The sequence below is a fragment of the Python bivittatus genome, unplaced genomic scaffold (assembly GCF_059951505.1).
Source record: "Python bivittatus isolate LINGU-HERP-01145 unplaced genomic scaffold, Pbiv_v1 ctg000700_np1212, whole genome shotgun sequence".
In the NCBI taxonomy this organism is placed as follows: Eukaryota; Metazoa; Chordata; class Lepidosauria; order Squamata; family Pythonidae; genus Python; species Python bivittatus.
In genome coordinates, this window is record NW_028277098.1 from 53,916,856 (window position 1) to 53,925,183 (window position 8,328).

Genomic DNA, 8,328 nt, shown 5'->3' on the forward strand with positions numbered 1-8,328 from the left:
TTTAGCAAATAACCTGGCTCCTTCCAGATGCCTTGAATTATAACTCTCATAATTTGCAACCTAGGGATGGGCTTGTTAACTGAAAATTATTGAAGTTGTAGTCCACATAGCTGGAGAGAACCAGGTTACAGAAATTGCTTTAGCATATCAAAAATGACAGTGCACCAATCTTGAGAGATGCACAGTACTCCATATAGTATCCCAGCTCTGTAGCAGCTTTTCTTGCTCCAGCTGAGTGGTGATCAGGGAGATAATTTTCTCACTGTTGTTTATTCTGTGCTCTAATCAGAAGCCTGCTGATAGTATAACAGAATGAACAACACACCAAGTTAGAACCCCAAGAGATTTCTTTGGTATCCAAACAGTTCAGAAAGCAGAAAAGATCTGAGGGGCTGGGACTGAACCCCAAAACTGGTGAAAAGGAGGGACAACTCAGGCTTTGAAGATCATATGACATACCAGTCCTAAGCTTCCCAAATGATACCACCATACACTACATTCCTCCTCAAACAGAGATGAATTTAGTCAATACAGATGAATGGCTTTTTCATCTCAGTTTGTTCTGCTTCACTGGAAGCAAATTGTCTCATTCAGGGCAAGCTTTAAGGGGGAAAAAATGAAACACTGAACTGCAGAGAGGGTGACCTTGAAAGAGGAGGAGAGATGGGGGAATGAGAAAGAAAAACAGATTTTAGATAAAAAGAAAAGGGAAATAGAAATAAGCATGGCCATAAAATTAGAGATCCCAATGAAAGGAAAAGATATTAAATGAAATGGTGGAGGCATGTAAATGCATTGAGAGGGAAAAAGAGACATAATCCAGCTTGAGAAGAGACAGGGACTGATGAAAAATAAAAAGGAAAATACTGTGAATAGATGAAAACAACAATAAGGAGTCAGGAAACAAATCTGGGACAAGAATTGAAGACCAAATAAAAGAAAGAAGGTATTTGCAGGACAGAAAAGATGAGGAGACTTCAGAGATAGATCAAGACTTCTTCACACAGCGAGTGTTTAAACAGAAACATTTCTTAAATCCAAAAATCATTATCTCCCTACATTCCACCCTCTCCCCCCAAAAAAACCTTGGTTGGGTTCATCTCTAAAAACCATAAATTTGAGCATATTGGGGACAATGGGAAGGTTCCACCTGTCTCCCGCCTTAATAAAGCATTCTCCCTGACAGCTTTGACTAAATCCCTTTGAAACATTGTAGACAGATTACATTTTGCTGAGATTCTTGTCAAACTCCAGAACAATTCATAAAGACTCGCAGATATCAAGTCATTGATATAGTTCTACAGAAAAAAAGAAAACAATTAAAGAATATTCACATTGAGAACTCACTTTTATTTTTGCTGGCTTGGGGAATTCTGGGAATTGGTCCACACATCTTAAAGTTACCAAGGTTGAGAAACACTGTGTTACTTAATCAATTTATATGGCCACCTACTTGGCAGAGTGACTCTGGCTGGCTAATGAGACATTAAAAACAGTAGTCAACAATGGCAACAACAAAAGTAAAAACATTTGTTCAACAAATATCCCCTCAAAGTGATCTTGACTTGAGATACATGGAATTTTATTGCTGTGTACCTATGTGTGGCTAAGCATGGCATGAACATCACTGGGAACCTCTATTTTCCTACCATGTCTTCATGACATGGCCTTCAACTTATCTCCAGCCCATGAGTGAGACAAGCTTAAAGTCCTCTTTACTTCAGTAAGTAATATTTTTGCCCTCCTCCTTATTTTAACACCATCCACGGACAGCCTCAAGATTGTAACATTAATTAGGCTTTGTCATCCATTACTTTACTGGGAACTCGGGAAACTGCCAATGGCTTGCAACAGAGGTAAGAGAGATAAGAAAGGGATTGGTAATGGGGACAATATATTTCATATTTGGCATAGATTTCCACCAGTTCAAGAATGAGTGAAGAGCCCACCAGTGTGGACAGACCTATTGAGATACTGTGGTGAGTTATAGAGGACTCAGCCCACCAGCAACTATTCTTTTCTTTTCAGCTAAAGGTTTATTTCAAAAATATTCATTTCAATTTTCACTGCTTCTTATTTGACAAATACTTCTGCCTTTAGATGTGTTGGATTCTAACTCCCATTCTCACCAGTAAGTTGGCTGTTATAGTTCAGTGTATCTGGAAGACGTCAGGTTGGAGAAAGCTAGCCTAATATTATCCTCCTTCTAATGTCATATTTACAGCTAAAAATATGAAAAAGAGTCAAGAATATAGGGGAAGAGGAAAAAGAGAGAGAAGAGCAAAAAGGTAAAAGAAAAATGCTACTGATACTTAGCACCAAGAGCACTTAAGGAAATCAATCCTTAGTGAAAAAAATCACATGAAGAGCTTTGCTCTTCATTCTCTTCAGATTGCTGCCTTTCCTTATTCTCCTAGCATCTTAGTTTGGATGGCTCATTAATAATTGCATGTCAATTTCATATACCTTTGATCAGAGAAACTTCTGCTGTGAAAGCTCATTGGCCAACTGGCATGGTTTAGTGTGCACACTGGTCTCTCCCTTTGCCCACAAGAACTTTGCTGGGACCATATCAGGACCACAATAGCATTAAGAACCCAGTAATGTTAAATGCTACTCTTCTGATTGCAAGACAACATCTAAAAATCCCATCCTCATCACTTTATAAACAAAGAATGGCTTTGACTCTGATACCCAGTCTGTGCATTCAATTAAGCAATCTGAGGCTTTCCTGGGGCTGCTCGTTTCAAAATACAAGTTATATGTTTGGATATTCCCCATATTTTAAGAAATCTCTGTGCACAAAGAAGACTGGAACTTCAGGGGTAAAGCCAAGTAGAATCCTCCTAACTAACATGCTATTTTAGCAGAGGCAGTGTGTTTAATATGCAGTCATAAGATTACAACTATATTGTGAAATGCAATAGTCTTTGAAGATCCTAACTATGCTTTCTTGAAACAAATAGACGGCACTTGTTTCGAGGCCAGTCCATGTTGCCTCAGGATATCTAAATTCATGGTTCAGATGTACATAATGCTTTCCTCTTCTCTTTGTTACTTATTCTGGAAACATTACCTTTTCCCCTGCCCCATCTCCCTGCCATGCTTTTGCCAGAACTTTTCTTTGGACATTTCCCAAAGGATTATATTTGTCTGTTGTTCTACAGTGTCCCATTAGGATTATGGTTCAATTTTCTGCCTGTAACATTACCTTCTTGTAATTTAATAGTACCTCATTAATTTTTAATCTGTGGCTTTCAAAGTGGCTTAGAAAAACAACAACAGCTTAAAAAAATCAGATAAAAGATATTATAGCAGACCTACAGTTGCATTCAGTACATGTAGAACGTTGTCCTCTTGGTTAGATAAATAATCCATCAACAGCACCTTCATCTTATCTGGATCAAGCTTCAGTTTATTATTCCTTGCCATTCTAGTCCTTAGTTTAGCATGTCAACATCTCACCTGCATTAGAAGAAAATAATAGATATATTAGCAAAATGGTTACATGGTGACATAAATGTTCTTCTGACCTACGTCAATATACCAAAAGGTTTTGGGGGTGAAAGCCACATTCAGTCTTGAAATTAGGTACTTGTGACCATACCTGCAAATATATGGGAGCAGGAAAAAAAATTAATTTCAAATGAATTTAAATTAAATAATAAATGAAATGAAATTTCAGTAAAATTGGTTAAATACAATGAATATATTTATTCCTCTTGCATTTAATAAATTATCCATTCTGTCACATTACATTATATAATTCAGTGGTAACCTTCAATGGCAACAGCACTTAAACCTCCAGTTGTACAGCCCTAATGTATATTGTAAACATGTGGGCAAAATAACGCCCTGAAGAATGCCATAGGTAGTGCAGATGCAACAGGCAGAGAAATAATCAGTGCATAATCAGATAGAAATAAAACAATTTCACCAATAAGTTCTGTTATGGACAATTTGCATATGCCAAAATTCAGTAATTTCACTGAATTCAAACAAGTTGTTTCCTTCTTTCATAGGACAGTATCTGATCAAAGCTTTATTATTGATTCAGGGAAAGCTGGGCATCAGAATAAAAAGTCCTGTGGAATTCATGACAAGTGAACATGGGATTCATTGTGCAAAACTCATTTCTTTCATTTGCTCAACTGATCACAAGTACAGAGGTCCTGAGAAAGAGTTTGGGCTTTCCAGTTACAATCCCATAAGATAGCAAGCTTGCATAGGGCAGGACTTACCAGTTATTCTTAATGAGACTCAGTCTTCAGTGTAGCATAGCCTCTTCAACCATCCTTCCACTGAGCGTTTCACTTAAGAAGATTATTTCATGGTCTCCGTTAGGAGTTGAGGTCAGTTTAAGGATGTCTTTATCTTTCATGCACAGCAGTGTCAGTGAGTAGCACTTCCATACACACGTAGAGTTATCTGTCTAGTAGGTTAATCTAACACTTGCTCAACAGAGCTCCCCCCATGTGTCATATATTTAACTGAACAGGCTGTTTTAATTTTTCAGACATTTGATTGTGAACATCTGCAAGGAAGGCAGAGATTAAAGGATTTTGTAGAGAGAATAGTCTTTGCCTCCTTGTTAAATAATACTTTGGAGATCACTGGGGTGATTAAAATAATCACCATCTAGCATGAAGAACAATCCACAATAATAAAATAACAATTTAATATCTATATTTTAAGAACCTGGAAGGCAACAATTCTTAACCTTATCTATTGTTCAATTTCCCAAAGATCAAATTTTGTTACGAGATTTGGAGACAGGATCACAAAGAAGCCTGATTCATTCTTCCTCTTTAGAAAAGAATTTCTGCAGACACTAAAGCAATGCTTAGTATTACAAGGCTCATTGAGGAAATTGTAAATCCTCAGCAGAATGTCCCAAGAGGAATTGTTATATTTATTATGCATTAGTCAGGATCATAAGATCAAACACCATAGTAGAAATGGCAATGAGATGAGCTCTCTAAGAGGCTTGGAAGGAAAAATCCTGGAACTAGGAAAACCTAAGAAGTGCTTTTATCTTTGCAATCTCTGGGATTCTCTCTGCCATGCTGATTCCTCCTCCTTATAACTCACTGGAATGCTCTAGCTAGAATTCTACTGGTATGCACTAGCTGAATTTTTTATAGGAGGAGGATGAAACCTCAAACAAGCTACATACTTTTAAAAAGTAGCGGGCAAATCCCCATCACAATATTTTTGACAAATGTAGGTTCACAAAATAGATCTCGACAAAGAAAAGGATTGGATATGGTCACAGGAGGTGATAAATTAGATGTAAGAAACATTGGGAAAGCTGATACGAATGGCTGAATACAAAGCTTCCTTCTATCCAATGGTATCTAAGGTCCCTTCCATGTGCAAGAGCTGTGCTCATGCAAGATCAGAACTATACCCTTGTGTCCCTATACAATGCCATAGGGCTTGCAAAGGTTTTTGCAAGCTGAACTGATTAACTTCAAGTTCAGTTGCAGAATGGACCATTTTCTACTGGCAGGAATTCCTATCTTTTCCTGCTTCCCATCTCCTCAGGGTTCATCTCCATTGTGCCTTGCTCCACACCCCTATTTTGCCACTCCCCTGCACAGTGGCCAGGTTTGTTTCCGTTGTTTTTTTTTCCTTTGACACAAAACAAACATGATGAAGCAACAGTGATGATCCAGGAATGAGGTGCTGGCTAGAGCACCCATTTTGGTGTTCCCCTGTTGGCCAGCTGGAGGGAGGACCAATCTGCTCAGGAAAATAATTTAGCAACATGGTGAGGAGTCTTGCAGGATGGTACTGAGTATATGCTTTGCAGATTTTGCAGAGGTGAAAACTGGAACTGTGTGGCAATTGCCTTGAGAGTCAATAAAATTGAATTTATGCCCTACCAAGTATGGGGCACAACACAATTAGCCTTGTTTAATGAAGTCTTGAATAAGCATTTAGATATCCTAGGAAGATTTAACCATAACAAAATGACGATGCATATGAACTGGAACTTGGTAAAATAGGATAAGCACTTGCAATATATCTCTATAAATGATTAGATTTTAGTTCAAGGATGGCAACTATTAGTGTGAACTGCACCTATATCTAGCCCTTTATTGACTTCACCATGCACCAAAATTGGATGACGGTTTTCCATAGAATAAGTAAAATAAGCGCATTAATTAGCAGGTTGAATGCACTAAATTACAAGGTAGTGGCAACATTTGGAGGCCTCTGGGGACTGCACCCAAGGCAGCATATGGCCCTGGGACTTCATTTGTGCACTTCTGGTACGGATGGTTAGTGATAGCAAGCAGGTTGTTTGCTAATACAGTGTTATTCACATGACTGGAGAGCGTAAGCAAAGAAGTCTGTTTCCTGTTCCAAGGATCTGCCTGTAGGGACTACTAATGCAACAAATGGGGAGTGGAGAACCCAAGACACCAAGCAATGGCTATGAGCCATCACAGATATATCTTGGATTAGTCTGGAGGTAAGCCTTTCAACTCACCAATGCAAATTTTACATGTGAATTGAAAATGGAGAACACAAATTCAGTTTCAGCATCATGTGTGAAAATAATCCTTCTCTTCATCTAATCCCCATGTGAATCTTTTGCCTAACACACTAAAGCCAAAAAGCCCTGGTTTGCTGAGTAACATGCTCTAGAACAGCCTTTTCTAACCCATCTCCTGATGCTGACTGAAAATTATGGGAATCCAATATATCTGGAGGGAACCAGGTTGAGGAACATTGACCTAGAAGTAGTTAACCAATATTCTAGTTTGGCAGAGTTTTATTCCCCCTTCAAAAGCAAACCAGCTGCCTGAGAGTGCTTTTGGACCCTGCCTTGCTCTTGAAAGGCAAGAGACTGGTGATAATGAGGAGCATCTTTCAGCACCTTCAGCTTGCACCTGAGCTGGCAAAAACATGTATGACACTAGTCCAGCTTTCCCCAATCCCCTCCAGAGGTCCTGGGATTACAATTCCCAGAATTCAGAATCTTCAGCTCAGTCAAGTAAGATCCCTAAAAGCCATGGTAGGAACGGAAACAGCGGAACCTCGATTGCTTCAAAATACAGCTTCTGATTGGATATGTAGGTGGGAGCTTATTATCTGTATGCCACACCAGCTATATAATTTGCTTTTCAGTTTGATTACATCTCATTTCAGGATGCTGCTTTTGGCATTTGTGGGTTCAAAACAATATAGCACCAGAAAATGGGAGGCATATTTCCCTATTAGAACTTGCCAGAACTGCTCTAAAGCAGGATCCCCACTAGTGACCTATAGCATCTTCTACAGTCATCTAACCAGCACTGTGCTGACAGAACAGTAATAAGGAGAGACTTTTTATCCACTTTCAGTGATGGCTCGGTGATGATAAAAGACACTGAAGGGAAAAGACTACTAGGGAAACCACCTGAGTCTCTGCTTCAGATTTCTTTGCTATTGGAGGTACAGTAGATATGAAGCATCTTCTATGAAGTCCACCAGATGATGTATTTGCTGAGACACAATTTCATCACTAGCGATTTATAACTCCTACCATTATTAGCGATCACTGTGGCAGGATAAAGCATGTTATCATTATCATTATTTTGGTATCAAAATTTATCATTACCGGAGTTATCTGAAGGACCGCCTCTCCCCTGTACATCAGCCCATCCCATTAGATCTGGCAAAGAAGGTACCCTATGTACCTTCTTTGTACCTCAGCCAGGGACTTGCATTTGGTGGGTCCCAGGAGGTGGGCCTTCTCTGCTGTGGCTCCCTTCTTGTGGAACATTCTCATTCCTGAAGTTAGGCTCGCCCCTTCCCTGCTGTCATTTAGGAAGTCCCTCAAGACCTGATTGTGTCATCAGGCCTGGGGGTTTTCAGAAACCTGAGACATTCTTAGATGACGCCACTATGATAGATATTCTGCTCTCTCTGTGGGGTTTGTATATTTTAAAAATTCAAACTTTTAAAATTGTTTATAAAGTTTTCATTTTAGTAATAACTTTTTATCTTTTTATAATGATTGCTTTTATCCATTTGTTATTTTATTTAATTGTTGTACACCACTCACAGTTGCTTTGTGTGAGATGGGCGGTTATGTAAATGTGCTATATCTATCTGTCTTGGCAGTGGGTTAACAGAAGACCTGACTGCTTTAAATTTGGATCAGTTTGGATAGGATGGCAACAAATGACAACATCTGTTCTTTGCCATTTCCCCAAGACATTGCCTTTACCTCATACCCAACCCGTGATTGAGACAGCCTTATGCCATCCTTAGCTGTACCAATGTTTTCCTCCTTAAATCAACAGCTGCAAAGTATGTAAAATCTGTAATGCT